The 26,627-nt window shown below is 46.9% G+C and overlaps 2 long non-coding RNA genes across 2 annotated transcripts in view; one reads left to right on the top strand and one right to left on the bottom strand.

Annotated features, from left to right (window-relative positions):
• LOC307211403 overlaps positions 1-26,627 on the bottom strand; it is a 30,409-nt gene that overhangs the window by 1,346 nt on the left and 2,436 nt on the right. Inside the window, exon 2 of the long non-coding RNA XR_013836421.1 lies at positions 2,753-2,860. This is a non-coding gene — a long non-coding RNA (uncharacterized lncRNA). The remainder of the gene's footprint in view (positions 1-2,752; positions 2,861-26,627) is intronic.
• LOC307211400 lies at positions 751-24,895 on the top strand. The gene is made up of 3 exons (XR_013836419.1): positions 751-882; positions 7,489-7,591; positions 24,829-24,895. It is a non-coding gene; the product is annotated as an uncharacterized lncRNA (long non-coding RNA).

The raw sequence follows: 26,627 nt of genomic DNA, 5'->3' as shown, positions 1-26,627 counted from the left end.
TATATTATTTATACACTTCTCCTTGCATTTGAAACCTTGGCCTTATTTGAAAATCTCCAGACAATATAGACTTGTTAAATGGGATGGATCTAAAATGTTTCCAGCTCACAGAAATTAACAGGTTGTCCCCCCGCCACCCTACCGTCAAGTGTCATTATTATAAATGTCTTCAAAAAATATGTGTGCATGTCTGAAAATAATTTACATGCCAAAGCATTTGGTATGAAAAATGTCCAGGCTCCAAATGAACTCAGGTTCCTAGAGATTAATCACATAGCAAATAGGAAAACCGTCAAGAATGAGCAGCCATGTCAGGCTGATGGAGCAAAAACATGAAAGAGCTTGCAGCATCACCACGACTAAAAAAATTATTGTGGCCTCAGCTTTGGTGAGCCAGCATCCATATCATCAGATGCATGAAGTGGTCATCTAAGTGGGAAAAGATATGTTTCCTGAATACAGAGATAAGATGTTTTCAATTTATTTATTTACTTATTTCAAAATAAGGCTGAAAACTCAAACATAATAAAAACCCAGGTATGTTTGTGTCATAAATGAATATATTTTTAAATTACTATAATTGTTATCATTATCATTTTTACAGCAGATCTCCAAGGCTGTCAGAGCAACACAACAAACACATCCAAGCATATCCAGAAGTCTCCGTTGCTCTCGAGAAGGCAAGGAACTTAAGGATGAGACCTCTGCCACTGTCTCTCTTGCTGCTGTTTTCTCTACATCAGGGTTAGCCAGTGTAGTGCCCTTTAGATGTTTTGGACTCCAATTCCCATCATCCTTGGCTCAGCTGAGGCTGATGGGAATTGGAGTCAAATATATCTGTAGGGTACCACTTTGGCTATCCTTGCTGTACTTCCTCCAAATGTAAGTTTCTGGCATGGAAGTGGTGGGGGAGGGGTAGAAGAAGAGAACTATGGGGGAATCTCCAAGTTTTACCTGAGACACCAAGCCAATTATGACCAAGCAAATTGGTCGTAACTCTTCTGTCGGTGGCCAAAATGCATAGTGGACAAAAAAGACAAATAGCTAAGGTGCTGGTATAGAAATAATTGGAAACACTTGACTCTGCACTGGGGGGATTCCCAGTAATATAGGGGAATGGTCAGTTGGATAGAGACAATTGCAGTAAATGGAAGATACTAAATATTGTGTCTCAAATGAAAGATCATATTAAGATACTATTTTCTATATTAGTCTAAGGGAGAAGAGAAGTTTTGTGGAAAATTTACATACTGTACTTTGTGTTTTAAGAGAAAATAGACAACCTGTGTACAAATACCTGTGATAGATAGATGAGAGAAAGATATATAGAGAGATAGAAAAATAGGAAGCTAATAGTTTGCAAGAAAACATCCTTTGCTAACATTCTTCAGATGCTGGGTGGTGGGACCAGGGCCAGCTCATCCATGAGGCAAGGTGAAGCGACTGCCTCAGGCAGCAGAATCCTGTGGGACAGCAGATCCTGTTGTTGATCTTTGTTCCCCACCCCCTGTTCTTCATACTGTACTGTATAGATCTTCCTTCACCTCTCCTTCCTTGGCAAGGAGGGGGGTGCCATTTTGGGGTCCGCCTCATGCAGTGGTGGAGCTTTATGCTCTGGCACCGGGGGGGTGGGGGGTGGAGAGCAGGTGGGGGCGGGGCTGGCATGCATTCCGGAAGTGTGGCTCACTGCCTGCGGGGGCGCGGCTCCCAGCACAGGCGGGGGGCAGCCTCGATGGCACCCCACCGGGATCGCGCTGCCAGGGGTGGTGCGCTCCCCCCCCCCCCGCACTCCTCTTCCTCGGCCAGTGACCTCATGTGCCAAAATGTATTGGTTGGGACTTTATTTTCATATGGAATGAAAAGGGAATAAAAAGTGAAAGAATGGACAGCTTACATATGCCAAAAGGTTCATCCACAAAACAAGTCGGGTAGACCTAAACAAAAAGCCCTTTGTGTATCAATTCTTGACAATAGTCGTGTTGGATGAATGCTGTAATGGCTGCTCCTACTGACTGCTCAGTACAATTGTAAATGTAATGGTAAGAACAATAATCGGGGTAATTTAAAAGCACACAGTTCAACACAGGCATGGTATCTTAATTTCTTGAGTATAACAAAACAACACAAACAATGCTTCCCTCAAGAACTGTTTTGCAACTCAATTCCACAGGGCAGACGATCAACTTCTTATCTTGTATTTACAGGAGCAAAAATGCTCGGGGTTTGGATCCTCTTAAAAAAAACGGAGGGCACATCCCAGGGAGTTTCCATCTGTGGTGCAGTCTTTCCAAAGGAAGTGGTTCCCTTCCATGCAAAACACAAAGAGGCATTTGGGCAGTTCTTAAATTATAAGTATTAAGGTAGGATCCCCCAATGAAACCTGTAAGCCTTTCCCAACCCCAATTTCAGTCAGATCTTCAGCCGCTTCTCTCAGTTGCCTTCTTAACACAGTAGAGTTCCAACCAAATGTATGCCCTGGGAGTTGTGACATCAGGCCACTGGGATACTTATAAAATGGTGGGCAGCTTACAAAGGGTGACACTGCAAGCTGCCGGCCAGTTTAAATTTCAGTATAACCTGAAACCAGGTGAAAATCCTCATCGACCAGGATAGTGAAGCTGATGCAGAGTATAAACAAGGCATGGACCAGAGAGATCTGAGGTTTGGAAATCAGGAGTGTGAATTGGATATAAGATTAAACAAGGAGTTACTACTGAAAGCAACAAGGGATATTTGAGTTTCAGCATCCCACCTTGTAACTGGAGCTGTCATCTTTTGTATAGGCTAACATTTGTATGAAGTGCAGTCTTCAGGGAACTTCTGACGTTCTTTGTTCACAGAACTTAGGAGGAATTCATACCTGACAGAATCAAAAAGAGAATTTCTGAATGGCATATTTTTCTAGACTTTGCCCTCAATAGGTGCATCATCAATGCAGTAGGTCTTTTAGGTTTTCCCAGCATGGGATATATTCAGTGTGTTATGAACTCTTTCCCAATAGGTATTCATCTTCACACACAACCACTGTAGGTGAGGATAATGCCCTTTTAGTGAGCACCCACAGTCCCAAACATGCTTTCTGTTTGTGTTTAATCCTCATCTAATCCCTTTAAAAAAAACCTGTGCAAAAGATGATGAAGACATCATGCAGTCTCTCTGTGATTCCTGCAGAGGCTAGCAAGAGAGCAACACAGAATTTTGTATAATACTTCACTCATTTGACTGATTCCACCTTGGAATTCTTTGTTCCAACTCTGCCAGAGCTGGATTTTCTATCATCCACCCCCAATAGTAGCATTTTTCACCCCTTTCCAGTGATAAAATGGGAGAGGCATTGGCTTGAAGGAATTATTAATGTGGCACCATTTGCTTTCTTATTCTCGAGCCCCTGAGAAGCCCAGATGAAGATGGATGCTTTTTGTTTGTTCGCCATACAAATGCCTCTTGATTGCCTTGGGTTTCAGAGTGACTTTTGATTAGAGCATTCAATTGATTAAAGATTTTTAGCTGGCTAATTACCTGGCAATGGCGTTTAACTGATAGATTAATTTATTGATGACGTTTAAAAAACTGGACATACTGCAAAGCTTCCGTCAGTGTGCCTTGGAGGAAAAGGAGGCGTTGTCTTAGTGAAAGATGAACAAAATGTGATAAGCAAAAGCTACTATTCATTGCTAGAAAGAAAAGGCATTGGAAACATTTCCTCTCTTTTTCATCATGAATACTTTATCAAGCTTTGACAATAGTATATCCCAGCTCTGTCAGTGAGATCATACGAAGAAGAACTGCTAGTTGTCCCCTGTGCTGCAGAGGCCTTTCTGGCCTCCACTAGAAGTTGGGCATTCGCTGTCACCAGCCCCATGCTGTGGAATATTCATCACATTTGAGCTTCAGGAATCTCTTGGAAACCTAAGTATGTTGACAGGCCTACACAGTTGTCCAAAATTTCCCCAGTCATTTTAAGAACTGCCTCACCTTGCCTCATATGTGGGCTAGCCCTGATGACAAGTTCTCTAGTGTAACGTACTAAAATGCCATTAACAAACAAATAAATCCCAAGATCTATCAGTATTGTTGGAGATGCAAGTGTATTGGACCACTTCAGTTGCCTATGATTCTGACTCTTAGATCTTGCCTTTCAGAATGGCTTTTGTTCTGTGTCAGCTCTGGATACAAACAGGAAGGAAAAGCCATTGTCAGTTTTCTTTTGCATCAAGAAAGAGAGAAAGGAGCTGATGCATGCACACCGCCGACATGGTGGCAGACCTTGAACAACCCTACATCCCTAAAGTTACTGCCTGTTGTGTCCTTAACTAATTAATCTGGGGGTGGGTTTTAATTTGTGGCCACAACAATGTGTAATTAAAAAAAGCTTTCGGCAATCCTCTTAAAACTGCTCAGTAGACCCTGGGTGAACAGCTGAATCTTACAACTCAGTAGCTTTCCAACGTGTCCATTTTCCAATTAAACAGATTCAAGGAATCCCCGGCTGCATTCAGATACACCAACTGCATGCAGTGCTGCAGCTACTGGTGTTTCTGCTGCACTCTCCCATTTATATGTCTCACCCTATAATTTATCCCATATTAGTAGACTTTACTGCAGTATCTCAGCCGCCTAATGTTCAGATCTACCACTCAAATGAGATTGTGCAGTTTGAAGCCGTGTCAGTCACAGGTACATGGTGCTCTCTGAAGTGTAGGCCAGTGGGCACCTCTCCTTCCCTGCTAGGGCCAACACTTAAAAGAAAAAGAAAAAAGAGCTTCCTGCAGTACTCAGACATTTCCAGACATCCAGCCCCGCTTGATGCTTCCACAAGATGGCTTGCCCTGTTGCACGGCACAGCCCTGATTTTAAGGGAAGAGAGGAAAGGCAGGGCAGTCTTGTTCTCGCCAGTGCCAAACCCAGACACCTTGCCACCTGAGGCAAAGTGCAAGATGCAGCAGTCTGAATTAGGGAACACAGGTCTGGGACTTCAGCTGCAGCAGCATCTGCCTAGGAAGCCATTTCACTCTGTCTAATGATAGGGTCAGCCCTGGTGTACAGTATATCTTCCAAGTCTCCCTCCACAAAGAATGGGCTCATTTACATTTTGTGATTCCACGGATACAGACAGTTTTGCTAAACTGAAAGACGAAGGGACCCAAAGCTGTGTAAGAAATGACACCTGTGCTAGTGGTTTCTTCCAGCAATTCTATCCACCCAGCCCTAGTAGATAGGATTCCTGACCTTTTAATTTAAAATAATACAGATAACCTAGGTGTCATAGCCAAGGCTAGACAAAGATGGTAAGGCCGGACCTTGAGTGTTCTTATTCAGTTCAGGCATACCTCCCAATGAATCTGCGATTATGAAAACACACGTCTGCTTTGTGTGGTCTAGCTTGTGACTGAAGCCCTGAAAACCATGCCACTCACTCATATGTTGACTTGCTGACAATGCTGCTAGGCCCTGCCCCAGCTTGTGAATCAAAACGTGTAGCTCAATATCAGCAATTTCAAGCAGAAATCATACAGATAAGTGTTGCTCTAGCAGTAAAAACAAGCTTGGCTGTATGATCCCAGCTGAAATCGATAGTAAGCTTTTCCAGTGAGAAGGAAGCAATAGAGAATGTTCTATGTTTTGAATATAACTTTAGAACAGGAGCAGGGCAGAGGTGCAAGTGGAAGGTTTGCAGAAAATATTAACACACATCCATTCATATTCCAACTAACATGTACTGGAACTAAGGTCTGGCTTAAATTAAATGTCATCTGTCACAAAAAAATTTAGAATCTCAGGTTCCAACTCTCCAACCCACAAAAAGCGAGTGATTTTCTGCTTCTGTATATGAAGGCAGGCACTGTATGTACCCTTCCAGCCCAATTTGCAGAGGTGCATATAAAATCCTTCTGCACACCTCCCTATCTTTGCCTAGACTTGCTAACTTGATGTCTGACATTTCCCCACTAAGTGTTTTTAGGGATTTTAAAAATGAAATTGAAAGCAATGTCCTGGAGACTCGAGGCAGGCATTCTCGCATTACAGTGGTACCTTGGGTTAAGTACTTAATTCGTTCCGGAGGTCAGTACTTAACCTGAAACTGTTCTTAACCTGAAGCACCGCTTTAGCTAATGGGGCCTCCTGCTGCTGCTGCGCCGCAGGAGCATTATTTCTGTTCTCATCCTGAAGCAAAGTTCTTAACCCGAGTCTGTGACCTGAAGCGCATGTAACCTGAAGCGAATGTAACCCGAGGTACCACTGTACTTAAAAATAGCAAAAACAAACACAGTGCAAATTTAAATAATGGCTTCATGCAGATAGTTAATACTTTATCCTGACCAATAAATGCCTGACTTCCCAAGCAGTGAATCTGTTCACACATTACTGAAAACTCTTCTCTACATGCTCTTGAAGTTTAAAACTGTGATGTACAGATGGTATTGTTCGTGTGGCCACTCTGATACCTCCGAGGGATTTCAATGAGGTGATATTTGGATGTAGAAATCTGTCTGTAGCCAAACAGGTTGCATGTCTTGAAAATGTATGGGGAGTGTGGAATCCTCTGCAATTTTATATTTAATAATAATAATATCTTTATTGTCATTGCCCCCTCTCAGGGACAACGAAATTTACTTGGCTGCTCCATCCATCCAGGTAGGGCACTCCACACAAAATCAGAACAACTATAAAAACACTAATTAAAACAATATAGTATAATACAGCAAGGAAGATTAGATAACTTTCAAAGTCCAGGTTTCCCATTCAGGGCCGAGATCGCTCTGGAGAAGAAGCTGTTCTTGAGACGGCTCATTCTTGTCTTCATTGTCCTGTATCTCTGTCCCGACAGCAGGAGCTCGAAAAGACAGTGACCAGGATGTGATGGATCTTTAACTATGTCCAGTGCCTTCCTATGGCACCTTGTGGCATAAATCTGCTCTAAGGTGGAGAGTGGGCAGCCAACAATGCTCTCTGCTGCCTTAACAACTCTGCACAACCCCATCCTGTCCTGGGTAGTACAGCTTCCGTACCACACACATAAGCCATAAGTGAGCACACTCTCAATGGCACAGTGATAGAAGGCAAGCAGCAGTTTCTGCGGAAGATGGTTTTTCCTTAGGATTCTCAAAAAGTACAGTCTCTGCTGCGCCTTCTTCACAAGCCCCCTTGTGTTGACACTCCAGGACAGATCCTCTTGTAATTCAATACCCAAAAATCTGAACGTTGTTACCCTCTCCACACAGACCCCATCAATCAAAAGTGGCTGGACATTGCTCTTCTGTCTCCTGAAGTCCACCACAAGCTCCTTTGTCTTCCTTGTATTTATGAGCAAGTTGTTAGCTCTGCACCACTCTATCAGCCACTCCACCTCATCTCTATAGTCCGTTTCACCCTCCCTTTCAGAGAGGGTATATATGCCATTGTGCTTGCTAACCATTCTCTCTCTTATTTTTAACATTCAACATTTCGGTTCACATTTTAATTATGTGGCCCTGTTCTATTCCTCAGACAATACAGCTGTCACCTTGAGGGCTTCATTGCCTGTCCACACACACCTTTTGCCACAGGAAGCACTGATGTGCACGAGAAGCGTGACTTGCGTAAGTCACTGGTAGGTGAGCTGTAGTCCAATGTGCTACAGAACAAGTCAAACATCAGGTTGTATTTGTGAAACGATGCTGACATATATAGGACACCCATGCTGGCTCTGCAACTTAGTTATTTTACTAGCTCACTGCTTCAGGTGCTAAACAGTGTTACCGGAAAATCCGAGGGCTCTCTTGGACAAATGAAGACACCAACCAGAGCAATTCAGAGCAAAACAGCAGCCAGTAGGCTCGGTCTTTATTTAAGGAAAAGACTGTCGCGACAGGACTTCCACCGCCCACGAGGTGAAGCAAGATGGAAGCCCCGAACAAAGGACGACCCTAACTTTTATTAATTGCTAATCCCCCAAGCTACACCCCCAGAATTACATCATATTTACATCACGATTACATCAAAATTGGGAGGAGTCGAGGAGGGGTTACACAGGTAATCCGAGAGTCCTGACACCTGGCCGGAGCCCCCTCTCCCCATCCCACATGAGTCATTTTCAAAAACAAAAGAAGGGCGAGGTTTCCTGCCCCCTGAGGGGAAATCCTGGCCAGAGTCCTTTGTGAGAGTCTGTGCGGAATACACTAAAACATGCCGGTTATTGTGTTCCTGATAGCCTTTCGTCTGGGCCCATCACGATGGCCATCAAGGTGATCACATCAGCTGGGAAGCTCTCCAGAGTACGTGACTGCCCGGTCAAAGGATTATGGCTGCCGTACATCAGGTCACCCCCCTTCGATAGCCCTTGTAATATGGAGTAGAATAAAAGTGGTCCGATGAAAATCCGAGGTACGGCTGATTTTTGGCGAATTTATGAAGAATATTGTCCTTGTAGTTCAAAGTACTTTCACTTTTCGGAAGCAACTTGCTACATTTTGATTAGATCAGTCACGGTCAATTGAACTCGGAAACATTGTATTGAGAGCTGTCAAGAGGTGAGGGAAAAAGCGCTTGCAGCCTGCAGTACCAGCGTGGCTGCCGCAAGGGGCGCTGTTCGACAATGTTGATTAGCTGAGACGGCCGTTGTTTACCAGTAAAGTTCAGGCGGCCGGTCTACTGGCAATAAAGATAGGGCGATGTGGAGCGCTATTTTGGAAAGCTGTCAGGTTCGCGCTTCCTTATTTACGGAAGGCTTTCTTTAAGAGATGGCCCTCTAAAGGAACATCTCTAGGGTTAGAGGGGGAGATACGTGTATGTGAGTATGGTGCTTGTGTGAAACACGTGTTAAGGGGGGGGGGTGATTTCCGGCGACAGTTCCCCCCTTCGGAGATAAGATTGCGAAGGTTGGGAAAACCGCGCAATCCTTCTCTCCGCACAAATCAATAAAAGTTTGACATGTCATACCTAGTGTCCGGATTCTGGAAGTCCTTCAGGGGTCCCATTTCGATGGAGGTGGACTGGGTTCCGGGTGCTGGCGGTCTATAGGTGGCAGCCGACCGCGGGTGAAGGATTGAAGGGCAAAAGCCGCAGGTTTGACAGCACATCGGGAAGCAGTGGATTGCGCAGCAAAAGACAGCAATGCAGATGGTTACAGTGATCAGGATCAGAAGTCCGTTTCCTAGGAGCTGTTTTATCCAGTCAGACCCCGGTAGCCAGCTCCACAGCTGGCTATCTGACAATCCTTCATGTTGTATATCTTTAAGCTCGTCGGTTAGTTTATGGATGTTATTAAGGTGTCCCGTAATATTGAGGGTTTGATCGGACACGTGTGTACAGCACTCAGTTCCAACAAGGGCACAAACGCCTCCTGTCGAGGCGAGAACGTAGTCCAAAGCAAGGCGGTTCTGTATCGCAGTCTGCCTGACTTCCGTTAATTCCGTCAGGATAGATTGAGTGGCGGCATTGGACTCCTCCATGAAATTTAGTAGGATGTCCGTTAATTTAAGGATGTCGACGTGGTTGGAGCCAGCTCCATACGCGGGAAAGAGAGCTCGACCATAAGTTTCGCTATTAGCTGCCACATCGGAGAGTTGTGATAAGTCCTTTGCCCTCTTATTGCGTCTCCTCCCGGGGGGTAGATCTTGTGTGACCCGAACCCCAGGCAAAATTAGTCCGAGGTAGCAAGTGCCACGGGAATGGGGGCTGGCCCACGTGTATCCGCGGTGGCCACAAACCCAGAACAACCCCTGTAGGCACGAGTTTATGCGGCCAGTGAGGAAGGTGCGGAAGAAACACCGGGAGGCCGGGGAGGGACTCCAGGAGTCAGGTAAGCTCATTACGCGTTTCCATGCAGACATTAAGGTGGGGTGAATAGAGGGGTTGTCCTGGTGCCATAGGGTAATCCTGCCATTTAGAGCAATATCAATGGTGTACTTACAGGTGCTCTCTCCGATGGGCTTGTCATTTCCGCTGAACTTCGGGCAGAGGTCACCCGTTGTGGGTCCGGTTAGGTAGATGTATTGATGGGTCAAGTTCACGGCAGTCAGGTTCCAGGATTGTACGTCAGCGGAGAGATGTTGTTGTAGGGTGAGGGGTACTCCAAGAAATGGTAGGCCGCTGTGGAGGTGTGCGGGAGCATTGGCACAAATCCAGCACTCATTGGTCGTTGTCTGTTTCGCAATTTGAGAGATCAGTTTTACGTAGGTGTTGGAGTGCCAAGTGGATAACAAATCATTACTGTCGGGGTTTTCGGATATTGACAGTTCCCCCCTTTGTCGAGGTGCAGTACCGGGGGGGTGGAGAGGGTCTTGGCGGAGTAGGTGAGTGAGGTTTGTAGTAAGACCACCACATCTTTGGGGTCCGGTAGTGTCCCACTCTGCTGAAGATGTAAGGGAGTGATGCCAGCCTTCTAGGTATGCTTTCCCGTCCCAAGCGGAGGCGAGTCCGATGTCCCAGACGCAGCAGTACCTGCGCAGGCAAACTCCCTGTAGGATGGTTTGGCGGGGAGTGGAATCAACTCGTTGACAGTAAAACCCATGGATCAGGTGATCTGTGGGGTGATTTCGGTCAGTATAGACTGAGTCACCGCCGCCATTGTCTAGAAGTGTCCAGTTTAGAGTTTGTTTGGGTGTACCGTCAGAAAAAAGTACGTAAGAGCCATTGAGGCAGTGGGCTCGGTTCCAAGGGCCATCTTTAGTGAGGATGAGTTTGCCAAGTGGTAGGTATGAGGGTGAGCGAATGAAAAGTTCCCACGTTTGGTGAATAGCGAGGGTTGGTAGTATGGAATGTCGAAGGAGAACGCGGGTTTCAGGTAAGCAGAAATCAAAATCTCCTAGGCGGTCGGGCGTCCCTCTTTTTACCATATCAACAATTCCGAAGTCTAGATATTTGTATTCCATTTGTAATCCAGGGCATGAGTCGTGTGTGGTCATGGTGTTATGAGAAAGAGTCGAGGTAATAGAGAGAAAGAGGAGGGTGGGTATGGTGATTATCATCGTAAATAGCGTTTGTTGTCAGGTTGTGGAGCTGTCCAATGGAGCTGTCAAATTGTAGAGCTGTCAAACGGAGCTGTCAAAGTGCGGAGCTGTCAAACTGTAGAGCTGTCAAACGGAGCTGTCAGAGTGTGGAGCTGTCAAAATGTAGAGCTGTCAAACGGAGCTGTCAAAGTGCGGAGCTGTCAAATGTAGAGCTGTCAAACTGGGTGTGTCTTAGAAAGTCTGAGGCGTATTGGGGGTTGGTCGTCCTGGGTGGCTGATGTGATTATTTCGGAGGTCCAATGGGCTGATGTATATGGTGGGTGAGGTTCGGTCTGTTGGGTTTGGTTTGTGCCGCGATCTGGTCCGGTCTGTTGGGCTCGATTCGTGCCCCGATCTGGTCCGGTCTGTTGGGCTCGATTCGTGCCCCGATCTGGTCCGGTCTGTTGGGCTCGATTCGCGCCCCGATCTGGTCCGGTCTGTTGGGCTCGATTCGCGCCCCGATCTGGTCCGGTCTGTTGGGCTCGATTTGTGCCCCGATCTGGTCCGGTCTGTTGGTCTTCCTCTATCTCAGTGTCGTCATCTACCGGTTTGCCTGGGACGCAGCAGGGGGAGTCGTCTGAGGCAGGTTCGGGTGGCAAAGCAGGCTTGCAGCGAGTGTGATGCAACCAGGCTGTCTTTTCAGCTACCTTAATAGAAGTTGGAGTGGTTAAAAGTACTTGGTAGGGGCCCTCCCAGATGGGCTGTAGGGGTACCTTATGGTAAGTTTTTGCCAGTATCCAATCCCCTGGTTGGTACGGGTGGATATTCTCATCTAAGGGAATGTTTTGGCCTGAGGCGGCGTATTTGTGGAGAAGAATGAGTTGTTGCTGGAGCTGTATTACGTATTTAGTTAATTCTGACTCGCCCACTTCTAGCTCTGAGGTAGGAAACTGGGTATTGTACACTGGGGAGGGTCTTCCGAATAGTAATTCATAGGGGGATAATTTGAGGCTTCCACGGGGGCATGCTCTTAAGTTATGGAGGACTAGTGGCATGGCGTTGACCCATTTGATGCCAGTGTCTTTACAAAGTTTTCCGAGCTGCGTTTTAAGCTGTTGATTCATTCTTTCGACCTGTCCTGAGGACGGTGGATGGTATGGGGTATGTAGCTTCCATTTAATTCCGAGGGCACTGGCAACCTGTTGAGTTATGTCGGATGTGAAATGTGAGCCCCTATCGCTGTCTATGTGTCGGGGAACTCCAAAGCGGGGTATGATCTCTTGTAATAGAATCTTTGCAACAATGTGTGCAGTTGCTCTGCGAGTGGGGAAACATTCGACCCACCCGGTCAACTGGTCGATGATTACCAAGGCATGCTTGTAGCCTAGGCAGGGTGGTAGGTCAATAAAATCTATCTGAAGACTTTCGAATGGGACAAAAGCCCATGGTCTGGCCCCTGGTGGACATCTGGCGGTATGTTTTGGGTTAAAGCTCTGGCAAGTATGGCAATTCTTTACAGCAGCTTTAGCGGCGAGGGCAAGACCTGGGGCATACCAGCAGCGTTGCATTGTGTCTATAAGGTTGTCTCTGCCCCAGTGGGTACGTTGGTGTAGGACTCTCAAATGTTTGGGTACCCATAGTCTGGGCATTATGAGCCTTCCGTCTGGGAAGTACCAAACGCCATTTTCTAAGTGGGCCCCTTGTTCTTCCCATCTTTTAACCTCCTCTGGGGTCGCAGTTTTGTACATCTTTGTGAAATCTATGTCTGATAAAACTTGTGGTCCCTGGAACTCATTGTCTGCAGAGAAGGGTTGAAGGGCTGCCTCCTGTGCCGCGCTGTCAGCGCGTCGGTTCCCTGTTGAGACTGAGTCTCTCCCTTTCGTATGTGCCTTACAATGTACTACTGCTATGGCTTCAGGAAGGTGTATAGAGTTCATGAGACGCTGTACCAGGGTAGCATGTGCAATTTGGGTCCCTGCTGCAGTCAAGAAACCCCTTTGCAACCAGATCTGGCCCGTGGCGTGAACTAACCCGAAGCAATATTTTGAATCTGTGTAGATGGTAATTCTTTGCCCTGCCCCTAATTCACAAGCTCTGATTAGGGCGATTAGTTCAGCCGCTTGCGCACTGTATTTGGCATGGACAGGTCGTGCTTCTAAGATCTCGCTGTCAGTGACTATGGCATATCCACTCTTTCGTTCCCCTCCCACAACCTTGGAGCTTCCATCTGTATACAGGATGAGGTCAGGGTCTGTTAAAGGAAGGTAGTCAAGATCTTCCCGTGGTTTTTCCACATGGCGGACTATTTGAGAACAGTCGTGATGTGGGGTGCCGTCGTCAGGGAGGGGCAGGAGGGTTGCAGGGTTGAGAGAATTTACTCTTTTTATGGTGACATTTGAGGGACTGAGGAGGATGGCCTCGTATCTGTTTAAGCGTTGTATTGTGAAGCGTTGACATCCTTGTAAGCTAAGGAGGGTAGCGACAGCATGGGGAACGTTCACGGTTAGTTCGTGTCCTAGGACAGTTTCCTGCGCTTTTTCTAGCAGCAGGGCTGCAGCTGCTGCAGCTCTAAGGCACCCCACGTTTCCTAGTACAGTAGTGTCCAACTGAAGGCTATAATAGGCGACGGGCCTATTCCTTCCTTGAAATTGCTGCGTGAGGACACCCGAAGCGACTCCCTTATTTTCGTGCACATATAGAGAAAAGGGTAGTCTGTAGTCCGGGAGTCCGAGGGCAGGTGAGGTTCTCAATTCTCTTTTAATAGATTCAAAGGCTTCAAGCGCCTCTGCAGACCATTGTAGTTGATCAGGGGCATTGTCATGTGTCATTGCTGTAAGGGGGCGGGTGAATTCTCCGTAGCGCGGAATCCATGCTCGGCAGAACCCGCTCATTCCGATGAAACCTCGGAGTTGTCTCTTAGTCTTTGGTAGGGGTAATTTGGTTATCGCCTCAATTCTGTCTGTAGTTAGTGCCCGGGTGCCCTCTCCTAGGATGTGGCCAAGATATTTAACTTCCTTTTTACAATATTGTATCTTTTTCGGGGATACTTTATGTCCTTTTTGTGCCAGTATGTTTAGGAGGGCTATAGTATCCCTTTTGCAGGATTCCAGATCCCGTGCACAGAGCAAAATGTCGTCAACGTAAAGCCTCAGGGCAGAACCTCCGGGTAGGTTTACGTCCGACAAATCCTGATGTAGTATAGATGAGAAGATGGCCGGGGATTCTACATATCCTTGGGGTAAGCGGGTCCACGTTAGTTGCCCTGTCTGCCATGTGAAAGCGAAGAGGAATTGGCTTTCCGGGTGCACGGGGATGCTGAAGAAGGCAGAACATAGGTCTATGACGGAATAGACCACAGTTCCCTCTGGGATGGTGCTTAAAAGATGGTGCGGATTCGCGACTACAGCATGTCTAGGGATGACAAAGGAATTCACGAGCCTGAGGTCCTGTACCAAGCGCCATTTGGTGGGATTTGTATTGGGCTTTTTGACGGGAAGAAGGGGGGTATTACAAGGAGAGGCACATGAGACTAAAACTCCCATCCTCAAGAATTCCTCGATCATCGGGGTCAGTCCGTCTATGGCGTCTGGAGGAAGTGGGTATTGCTTGGTGCAGGGGAATGGTAAATCCTTCCTGTAGTTGATCTTTACTGGTATTGCGGACTTTAGGAGTCCGACGGAGGTCGACTCGGTTCCCCATAGGGAAGGGGAAACGCTATTTAGTAATTCGGGTGGAAGATCAATGGGTGTAGTGTGGACTTCCTGTAGGACCCCTTGAAAACTGAAGAGGGATTCATTTGGCATGTGTAAATAAATCCCTTCTTGGCCACATTGTATGGTGGCGTTTAATTTACAGAGCAGATCCCTCCCCAAGAGGTTGACAGGGCTAGATGTCAGTAAGAAGGTGTGCTTAACAGATAGAGGTCCAACGGAAACTTTTGCAGGCTTGGAAAGAGGGCAGTTTCGGGGAATTCCATCCAGTCCCATTACGGTTCTGGTTTCTTCCCCGGGGATCAAATGGCTGTTAGTGAGGGTGGAATAAGTGGCTCCCGTATCTAAGAGGCAATCGTAAGATTGGCCATCGATTTGCATAGTGCAGATCGGATCGGAGGAGGATAGTTGCAAGACGGGGCAAAGAAAGGGGAAAGAGGCGGGATCTGCTTCTAGTTGTCAATGCGACTTATACTCGTCTATCACCATTTCATGGGCTGGATCAATGGTGCGGTTTTCCGGCTTGAAGGGATTTATTGGATCTTGAGTGGGGTTCCTGGGTCTAGGTTGTGGAGGGGGTGGACCCGCCCGATGTGGCGGCTGGGTTCTAGGTGGAATATATCCATATGAGGTGTCTGATCCTCTGGGTCTGGGGTAGACAGGGTCCCGATAATCCGTTCTGTAAGTTTTTGTGTCTCCGTACTCTGGTCCTGCAGTGTCAGTTAGGAGGGGGCAAAATTTCCTTATGTGTCCTCTTTCTTCGCATTTGTAGCAAATACGTTTGTCTCGGAAGTCAGGTCCCCTTTGGTTGCTTCTGTCTTTGTAAAGGGGGACCCCTCCTGCATAAGCTAATACTCGCGGAGAGTCGGGCCTCTGATCTTTCTTTCTCCGCTCGTCCCTTGAATTAAAGACTGACTTGGCGATGGAAAGAATTTCAGTTATAGTTTTTCCATCATATCCCAGGTGTGAGTTTAGGGCCTTCCGTATATCTGCCGTTGCTTGGTCTTTGAAGAAGCCTTTTACTATGACTTCATGTTGGGGGCTCTCCGGGTCTATCCCGCCCCAGGTTTTAATTGCAGATACCAAGCGGGAGTAATAGTCGGACGGGTGTTCTTCTGGCCCTTGCAGAATGGCTTGGACTTTTGTCCAGTTTACGGTTCGCTGACCAGCAGCTTTGATTCCATCTAAGATGGCCTTTTTAAAAATCTTTAATCCCCATATCCCGTCGGTGGTGTTATAATCCCAGTCCGGATCATTAAGGATCGTCTGGGCGGTTAGAGGGGCCATGGAGGCAGGACGATTTGGCTGGTAGTCTTCTCGGGTTAGAGCCTCCCCCGCCTTTGCTAGTATTTCTCTCTTTTCTGCCTCATTAAAAAGGGCCCCTAGTAGCATGTGCACATCTGCCCAAGTGGGGTTGTGAGTGGAGAAGATGGTGGCCACCTGACGGTGGCATTTGTCAGGGTCATCTCTTAAGGAGGGCATCTTGTCAGACCAGTTCATCAAGTCCGAAGTAAGAAACGGCTGATGAGTAAAAACCATGCGGGGTGGGTCTCCTGCCCTGACTGGGGGTATGGGTAATGCTCGCAGAGGGAAAGCGCCCTCTATGTCTCCGTTTTGCGGAGTATCCTTGTTTCTAGTCCTGCTGGAGACGGGTCCCTCTCTTCCTCCGTTAAGGAGTTGCCCGTTGAGTAAGGGTTCAAGGCCCAAGTCTGCTGGGCCTTCCCTTAAGTTGTGTATATTTGAGGGTGGGTCGGACGGCGAGGTATTCAGGATGTTTTGAGGATGGGCAGTAGCGGGTGGGATGGTTACGCCTTCTCTTAGTCCCGCACCTTGGGAAGGGGTAGCATCGGGTGGATTTGTTACGGCTTCCCTTAGTCCCGCGCCCCCTCCTCCAGCTTCTGTTCTGTCACCTGCCCCAGGTCCTGGCGGTCGGGGAGCCCGTGGTTCGGGGTAGTAGAAAGGAACGAGGGTCCTTTCCAGCTGTTCCTCCTGGGTTCTGATCTCATCATAGGGAGGGGGTCCGTTGGGTTTTAAAACAGCCATTTGGCGGGCAATTTGGGCTTGCTGCCGTTGAAATAGTTCGCGGGCTTCGACAAAGACATTTAGGTAGTATAGTTGACGGGGCTTCTCGTCAGCTAAGTAGGACTTAAGTGCTTGCATTCTTGTGAGGTTAAAGGAACCATGAGGTGGCCATTTAGAAAGTGGTTCCAGGTGGTGGGTGAAGGCAACCCACGAGACGTTACAGAGATCCCTCAGTTTAGATTTTGAGAGTCCCTTTCTCCCTCTCAATTCCTTCCAGTTGAGGAGGACAAATTGCAGAGGGGTATCGGAGTCCTCTCTAGAGCAGAAAGGCTTCATAGAAGCCTTGTCGCCAGGAGGAGTCCAGTCAGAGTGTTGGGAAGCGTGGGCTCCCATTTCTTTATCCTACAAAATGGGGTTTCGCTAGCGGCACGTCCTACAGACTAAAGGATAGTCGGACAGGAAATGGGGAGAGAGAAAAAGGAAAAAAAAAAAAGAAAGAAAAAAAGGAGGGGGGTGGAGAGAAGGCAGAGAAATAGTTTTTTTTGTTTTTTTTTTTTTTCAGTAATTAAGGTACCTCGGTTTATCCCTATAGAGCTTAATCTCGTCTACTATTGAACCGTAATTAATCTCACATTCACAACTCTCAAACATCAGCCTTGAACTCACGGGTCTCTCTCTTTACCCGATACACAAACACAAATCCTAGAGTTTCACCGCAGTACTGCTTACACAACTGGTCCTAGTGTGGGGCCCCAATCCGTGAGCCGCCCCTTCTACCCTTCACGACAGCCTCCTGCCTAGCCGTTGTGACTAAGTTCGGAGCCCCTACTGAACGCTTGCGCAGTGCAATGCCAGATTGGGGTCCGAGAAAATGAAAGTTTGGAAAGGAAGCAAATGACCTTGCGTTCTCACGTACCCGGGTCATCCCTAACAAAGGTCGCCGGGCAGGAGGGGCGGCTTCATTTGCATGATTAGAGGAGAGAGAGAGGAGAGAGTGCTTTGAAGGACGCCTCTGGACGACTCCGAGAGAGGGACGTCAGAGAAAAACGGTAAAGAGCCACGCTTTCCCGGACTCAATTCCAAGACGGAAAACGGGGGAGAAAAGGGATAGAGAGATAAGACGCTCCTGGACGACCCCGAGGGGGAACGTCGGAAAACAGTAAAGTACCACAATTTCCCCGGACACGTTCCGCGTAAGAAATTGGGGGGAGAGAAAGGGAAAGATGAGAGAGAGAGAGAGGAGAGAGAGAGGAGAGAGAGCTTTGAAGGACGCCTCTGGACGACTCCGAGAGAGGGACGTCAGAGAAAAACGGTAAAGAGCCACGCTTTCCCGGACTCAATTCCAAGACGGAAAACGGGGGAGAAAAGGGATAGAGAGATAAGACGTTCCTGGACGACCCCGAGGGGGAACGTCGGAAAACAGTAAAGTACCACAATTTCCCCGGATACGTTCCGCGTAAGAAATTGGGGGGAGAGAAAGGGAAAGATTTTGGCGTTCCTGGACGACCCCGAGGGGGAACGTCAGATAGTAAAGTTCCGCGACCTCCCTGGCCACTTTCCGAAAGGGGAGGATCGGGGGAGAAAAGGATAAAGTTGAACGTTCCTGGCCGACCCCGAGAGGGAACGTCGGAAATGAAAGAAGGAAAGTCTGGCTGTCGTGAGGACGTTTATTTCCACCCGCCACCCAATGTGTTTTCTTCAAACCATACTCACGTTCGAAGATGTCCCCCGCAGATCCCGGGATCCTTTTCTTTTAGCCGGCTTTTACCTCGCCTTTGCTCTCTCTGGTCGGACTTCTGGTGACGGTTGATTACCGCCCGCAAAGAGGAGGCAGGGAGAGGAAGAAAAGGATCCCTGGGCTAAGGTTGCCCAGTGGCGCCCGATCCCCTCTATCTCCCCTCTCACCTCTGCAGGAGAACCAAGTGTCCCTGAGCACGGTCGCCAAAACTGTTACCGGAAAATCCGAGGGCTCTCTTGGACAAATGAAGACACCAACCAGAGCAATTCAGAGCAAAACAGCAGCCAGTAGGCTCGGTCTTTATTTAAGGAAAAGACTGTCGCGACAGGACTTCCACCGCCCACGAGGTGAAGCAAGATGGAAGCCCCGAACAAAGGACGACCCTAACTTTTATTAATTGCTAATCCCCCAAGCTACACCCCCAGAATTACATCATATTTACATCACGATTACATCAAAATTGGGAGGAGTCGAGGAGGGGTTACACAGGTAATCCGAGAGTCCTGACACCTGGCCGGAGCCCCCTCTCCCCATCCCACATGAGTCATTTTCAAAAACAAAAGAAGGGCGAGGTTTCCTGCCCCCTGAGGGGAAATCCTGGCCAGAGTCCTTTGTGAGAGTCTGTGCGGAATACACTAAAACATGCCGGTTATTGTGTTCCTGATAGCCTTTCGTCTGGGCCCATCACGATGGCCATCAAGGTGATCACATCAGCTGGGAAGCTCTCCAGAGTACGTGACTGCCCGGTCAAAGGATTATGGCTGCCGTACATCAGGTCACCCCCCTTCGATAGCCCTTGTAATATGGAGTAGAATAAAAGTGGTCCGATGAAAATCCGAGGTACGGCTGATTTTTGGCGAATTTATGAAGAATATTGTCCTTGTAGTTCAAAGTACTTTCACTTTTCGGAAGCAACTTGCTACATTTTGATTAGATCAGTCACGGTCAATTGAACTCGGAAACATTGTATTGAGAGCTGTCAAGAGGTGAGGGAAAAAGCGCTTGCAGCCTGCAGTACCAGCGTGGCTGCCGCAAGGGGCGCTGTTCGACAATGTTGATTAGCTGAGACGGCCGTTGTTTACCAGTAAAGTTCAGGCGGCCGGTCTACTGGCAATAAAGATAGGGCGATGTGGAGCGCTATTTTGGAAAGCTGTCAGGTTCGCGCTTCCTTATTTACGGAAGGCTTTCTTTAAGAGATGGCCCTCTAAAGGAACATCTCTAGGGTTAGAGGGGGAGATACGTGTATGTGAGTATGGTGCTTGTGTGAAACACGTGTTAAGGGGGGGGGTGATTTCCGGCGACAACAGCAATGAGGAAGGACTTGGCTACCAGCTGAAAACAACATGTATCACAAGTGTGGCTATCTTATTTTTGTGATCCTGAATAAAACAGGGAAATAGGGAGGTGCCTTACTGTGCTGGGCCCAAGGGTAACCCAAGAACCGTGGTCCAGGTACGGTCCAGAATCCGTACGTTCCACTAGGAGTCAGTCTGACAGGGTCAAGGCAGGAAACCAGGCAAGGACAGGTACAGGATCTCAGGCAAGGCCTGGCATACAGCAATGTTGCTCCCGCAACCTGGGGCAGGGTCTGACAGCCTTTTATGTTTGTCAGGGTAATGGCTGGTCCTCATCCCCCGATGACTCACCTCCCTGTTTCACCTGGAGGTGAGCACTTCTCCTGCGAGTACTCAGCTCTCCCCTTCTCTCAGACCTTAGTCTCTGCAGCTTGGGAGACGTCAGTGGGCTACTAGACCCAGGGGCTGCCTCAGCCTCCCCTGACCAAACTGGTAATGGAGCAGCTGTAAGTGATGGCCCAGCTGAAGGCAACGAGGTAATCCCTGCATCTGGAGCCAGGGCAGGCTCAGGCCCCTGACTCGGCCGAGCTGGGGTTTGTTGCAGGGGATCCTGTGCAGACTGGAATTCTTCAGGACCAGGCCCCAGACTTGGTTCAGATGATGCCTGAGGCAAAGGATCCAGTGCAGACTGAGACTCCTCTGGTTCTGAGTCTGAGCCCGAGGCCTAAGCCATCACACTTACACTGAGTCAGACTAAGTCCATGTAGTACAGTACAGTCGTACCTTGGTTTTTGAACAGCTTAGTTCTTGAACATTTTGGCTCCCAAATGCTGCAATCTCGGAAGTGACTGTTCCGGTTTGCAAACTATTTTTGGAAGCCGAACATCCAACAGGACTTCTGTGGCTTCCAATTGGCTGCAGGAGTTTTCAAACGTTTTGGAAGTCAAACAGATTTCCAGAACGGATTCCGTTCGACTTCCAAGGTACAACTATTGTCTACATGGCTTGGCAGTGGCTCTTCAGGGTTTCGGGCAGGATAGCCTCCTAAGGCCTGGGACCTTTCAAATGCTCTATCACTGAGCTACAATACCATAGGAAGACTATAAGCCCAGAGTGGACTATAAGCTTATAGTGAAAGCCGCCCAGAGTGGCTGGGGAAACTCAGCCAGATGGGTGGGGTAGAAATAATAAATTATTATTATTATTATTATTATTATTATTATTATTATTAATGTGACACCAAAACAGAGAAAGTCCATCTAGCTCCTTATTGTCTACACTGATCAGTGGCACCTCTTCAGGCAGGAAAGTTTCTCAGTCTGACCTGGAGATTCCAGGGATTGAACCTATGACCCTCCACATGCACTGCCACTTTGCTACAGCCCTTCTCCAATAAAGGTCATGTTTCTGGTGCATCTTCTTTTGGGTATTTTCCTATTGGTGGTCCACTTCTGTCAGAATCCATCTCAAAGTGCTTACAGAGCAGTCTTACATGGGTCTCCTCAGAAGCAATCCCCACTGAGTTCACTGTGGCTTGCTTAGAAGCATAGAATCTTACAGTTGAAAGGGACCCGGAGGGTCATTGAGTCTAACCCCCAACAATGCAGAATTCTCATCCATGACAGAGGGATTAAAAACCTCCAATGCAGAGGAGTCCACAGCCTGCTGAGGAAGTCTGTTCCACTGTCGAACAGCTCATACTGAAGACAGCCCGGTATAGGGAAGTTTTAAATGGTTTATTATGTTTCTGTATATGCTGAAAGCTGCTCAGGGTGACTGAGGCAACCCAGTCAGATGGGTGTGGCACAAATGTTGTTGTTGTTGTCGTCGTCAGAACATTCTTCCCAGGTAAGTGACTACAGGAATGTAGTGAAGAAGAAGATATGAGATTGATTAAAAATTCAATCATCTTGGACAATCCTGTCGAAGTCCATCCTATTTTCCCATTTCTTCCCTCAAAAAAGTTCAACTAGAAGTGGCCTTAAATGTGAGGCTGCAGTGAGCAGTGAGAGTGCCCTTTTTTGTAGTGTAAACAGCAGCAGGTTCAAAGGGGCTGGATGAGTTAAAGTTTAATCCTTGCCTTCCACTGGAGTCCCAGCCAAAATAAGTTGTTGTTTGTATTGGCAAGGAGCCTCCTACCCCACCCCCACCGCGGCCCATGCCAGGCTTACCTCCTTATGCAAACATCAGTTTCAGGCAAGTGATTTCCAGCAGAAGGAGTGTAGTGGGTGGGGTGAGAGAGTTGAAGCTTAACCCTTAAAGGAGGTAGAGAAGGAGTCTTTAATGCCCTCCCCTCCCCACCCCAAAGCCTACTTGCTTGTAAAATGCTTGCACATAATTAACACCACATCCAGTTTGGTCCTATGTCTAATTATTCAGTCTACCACATGCGGTCTCCTGGCAGCATATTTCAAATGGGTGAATTTAGGCTCCCAAAGATCTGCCTTCACTGGCAGGTTCCAGAAGGTTTCTGGTTTATTCCCCCCCCCCCCAATTTATTACTTTATCATGGATTCCCAGTAGCCAATGCTGAATTCATTTGGAAATGTAAGAAGAAACATTTAAGCAAAGAGTACCGCTTGCTGGAGCACAGATTCATCAAGCTGCCCTTTCCTCAGGTGTTATATATCAGCTAGTAGGTGCGAAATGTCAGCATTGATATGAAAGGGACTTGTAATTTGTCTTGAAAATGAAATGCCGAAAAGTTTGTGCATGACCTCATTTTGAACAGATAGAAAGAGTAGCTCAGTTGGGGAGATTTGGAGCCATACAAGCCAAAAACATGGTTGTAGGACAGCAACAATGCAGTATGTGACCCACCATAATCTTGGGTGCTATTTTTTTTTGACACTGGAGAATTCTATGAGCAGAGCGATCCCAAGATGGGGAGTTCTATTTAGCAAGGCTCTGCCCAACTGGGATAGACCTTTGGAAGGATATTACTTGCATAATCTAACCCCTCAAATAGTCAACATTCTGGGGGTTAAGACTGCTCTATTTGAGCACCCTGCTGCAGAACTTGCTCCTAGGAGAGTGTTTTGAATTCCTCCCTTAGAGTCCTCTTCTGAAGAAAATGACATGTTTGAAAGTGAAAATATAATTAAGGTTTCTATGTTGTAAACTAAATCTGCCCTTTTTCCCTTATGAGGTATCTAAGAGCCCATATAGAGTCCTTATGTAGGTACCTATTGGTAGGAGAAAATAACAGAGGCCAACCAGAGAATATTGACAAGCAAAGCAGCTAGTAAGCCTGATCTTTATTGATCTGTTGCAACAGGGTGCTCCCTCACACGCAGGAAAGGAGGAGGAACCCCGAACAACAGTGTGTCTGCCCTTATATAGACATTTTAAATTCCCTGCCCTGGAGCTCAAGACCACTGCTCCATACATCATACATACATACATCACAGAAGGGGTGTAACCTAAGACCACCCCCCAGATACATCATCTGAAATCTGAGTGTGTTGTTTATATCGTCTGACAGGTTACCTGTTAATGCTTACTTGATTGGATACCCTGGGGGAGTCTGGCCAGTCTTTTGTAATGATAAATACTTAGTTCCTGAGCCAGGTCACAGGCTCACCCTATTCATACACAGACATACCCTTAAGACAGGATTTGTGAAGGAAAAGACAATGGGGAGGCTTTTCCATTTTCCTTTGACCTTGCAGAGAAAACATTTGGTCAGTTTGGGAGCCAAAAATGGTTTCATGTCAGTCTTCCTGTGCTGATCTATATACGTGCTTGGTTGGTACATTTATTATATATCTAAGACCTTAAATTCTTATCACACCAATTAGAAGAATCTAACTGATATGTGACTTGTAGGGTAGCCTCTTGAAGGCTTCCAGTCTTAGGAAAAGGTATATGGAGCTAGTTAACTTCTTCAGATACTCTGAGTTTTCAGCACATAAACTTACTGACCTGTATTTTTTTTCTATATTTAGTTTTATTTTTTGTAGAGCGAATACATGTAAAACTTTGTCTATCATGTATTACACTTTTTTTTTTTTTTTGAGTTTGAAAGTATTTGTGTATTTTGTCTTGATATGGTGTGCAAACAATATCAATGAATTCCATTTATTCATAGAACCTTTGGCTGACCTCCAGGATTCCATGCCTAACTCCCTCCTACAGTATTTCTTGCAGCCCACGCCTTGTGTGTGCCACATGCAATCTGTTACATGCCCCAACTGAAGCCACAAGAAAACAGAGAGGGTAGTGTTATAAGAATTCTAAGGTCTCAAATAGAGAATAAACATTCATAAATGTACGCGTGTTGAAACCAATCTGATAGAACCATGTTTCTTAGCATTCTAGATAGAATTTAAGGCATCTTTGGGTGTTTGCCTGAACATTCAAATGCTCAAGGTGTGGAAAGAGACAGGTGTGCATATGCAAGCCCTATCCCAATGTCCCCATGCACACCACCCCAATGCTTAGCCCCTGACCTTTTTATTGCATAAGGAAGGTCTGCATGAGGCATCCAAAAATATTCACTTGAACTTGAGTTGAGTCGTTTGTGTGATCCTGCTTTATGAGGGTCCCCAGTTGTCCTCAGTTGTCTGGAGGGTCCTACTCACATCCCAATGAACATGAGTAGAAGCCCCATAAAATATGTCCCTGTGCAACATGGAAACATCAGGGAAAGCCCAGGTGAAAAGAAGACACATGAGCTGTGATTGCAGGGGGTTTGGACTAGTTGCTCATTTGGGTGCCCTCTCCTCTGACTCTACAATTCTATGATTCTATGAGGACATTGTGCATTGGGATTGTGTGTGCATCCCTGTCCACACTTGAAACACTTGTACGTTCAGATAAATGCCTGAACATGCATTTCCTAAATATGCACACCTTTCCTAACCGAAATTACTCTGCTTGGGGTTAACCTTGACTGTTACAGATTGGGTTTGGTTAGCTTTCGGTATTTATATGGAAGCTCTGGTATAGCTCAATTGGTAGACCATAAGACTCCTAATCTCAGAGTTGTGGATTCGAGCCCCATGTTGGGCAGAAGATTCCTGCATTGCAGGAGGTTGAACTAGATGATCCTAGTGGTCCCTTCCAACTCTATAAATCTATGGTTCTATGATCTTATGGGTCTCTGGGTCCAATGCTCCAGTAAAGAGTCATGCGTTTCCTATTTTTCTTAGGAAATCAAGAATTCCACACCAAAAGTTCTCTAATTACTCTCAAGTGGATGCTACCTGAACTAAAAGGTAAAGGTAAAGGTACCCCTGCCCGTACGGGCCAGTCTTGACAGACTCTAGGGTTGTGCGCTCATCTCACTCTTGAGGCCGGGAGTCAGCGCTGTCCGCAGACACGTCCGGGTCACGTGGCCAGCGTGACGAAGTTCTCCGGCGAACCGGCACCAGAGCAGCACACGGAAACACAGTTTACCTTCCCGCTATAAAGCGGTACCTATTTATCTACTTGCACTTAAGGGTGCTTTCAAACTGCTAGGTGGGCAGGAGCTGGGACCAAACGATGGGAGCTCAGCCCGCCACGGGGATTCTAACCACCGACCATGCGATCGGGTTTTACCCACAGCGCCACCCTTGTAAAAAAATTAAGTTATACATTAGCCCAATAACTTCATCTCTTGTCACCTCTATTTGACTTAGATATTTTGGATACTGAATCCTGCTTGGCCTACCAGTCTGCCAAAATTGTGCGAGTTGCCTAACAAATGAAATCCCAAAATATTATTCTGCCCCAACATGGTTTTGGGGTGTCAGCCTCAGCTCTTCGCAGCCTGGCTCATTGGTAGATGCATGTGCATCTTTTGTTTTCATACTCTCTCTTCAATCCCATTTGGCCTCTCCCAAGAGGTCCCTACTGTTTCATCCGCTCCCCAGTCTAAGGAGAATTTTATTTTGTTTAACAGGAATCAATATGGGAGGGAAAGTGCTAAACAGTGAGTTGAACTGTGTATGCTTCATCTGTTGGAAAACAGGAAAAGAAGGATTACTCATAAGGATCTAAGATTTTACAACTGAATAAACGAAAACACCCGTTCTTTCTCAGTCTGACACTTAGCATCCAGCTAAGTCACTTCTCCATTCCAGTCTGAGAAAGGTCAAACAACAAGGTCCTTCACAGTTATTTAAACTATTGAGAGTATAAAGACAACACAGTTTGGAGAAAATATGCCAGGTTGCCATATGCCAAGGACCTGTGATCAAGCATTTCCTCCAATAAATTTTTCAGTGCTTCTGTAGCCTAAGAGTACATGTTGTTAGTGCCTTGAAATGGGAGATGTTTGCCCAGTCTAACCTGGAAGAGCTGTAGTTCAGCAGTAGATGGGGCTGACCCGATCGTTAGGTAGACTGAGACAGTCACTTCAGGCAGTAAGAGAGGCAGTGGCAGCTGGGGTTGTCAGAGAATTATGTTGTAAATCAGGCTTCCTCAATGAAATATACTCGGGAGTTGAGAGTGGATTTCATGCTCTTTATTCTGCTCATAGTGGTGAGGAGGAATGGAAGTTCCCCCAGAATGTCTGCTTTGTATACATTATTTATACAATGGCCCCCATGTGATTGGCTAATTCCGGGATTCTCCTGTAGGCCAATGAGGTTGCGGATTTACTTCCACCTAGAGCTGGATTGGGTGGCTCCTATGGACCAATCAGATTGCTGCATTCTGAATCCTATTGTTCTAGGACCAATCAGACTGCTGCATTTTGGATCCTATTCAACTCAGTACATAACACTCAACTTCGGCCCTCCAAATGTTTTTGGCCTACAACTCCTATGATCCCTAGCTAGCAGGACCAGTGGTCAGGGATGATGGGAATTGTAGCCTCAAAACATCTGGAGGGCTGAGGTTGAGCCTGTTGTAAATAAATCCAAAAGCTGAAATTGCTGTGGTTTGCATATTCATCTATGGTCAGGAATCAGTCAAAGCAATACCCATCACAACATTGTTGTTACTGCTGTTGTTTTAAATAAAA

This window comes from Podarcis cretensis (assembly GCF_951804945.1).
Source record: "Podarcis cretensis genome assembly, chromosome: 1".
NCBI classification, from domain to species: Eukaryota; Metazoa; Chordata; class Lepidosauria; order Squamata; family Lacertidae; genus Podarcis; species Podarcis cretensis.
This window is presented reverse-complemented; position numbering and strand designations above follow the sequence as displayed.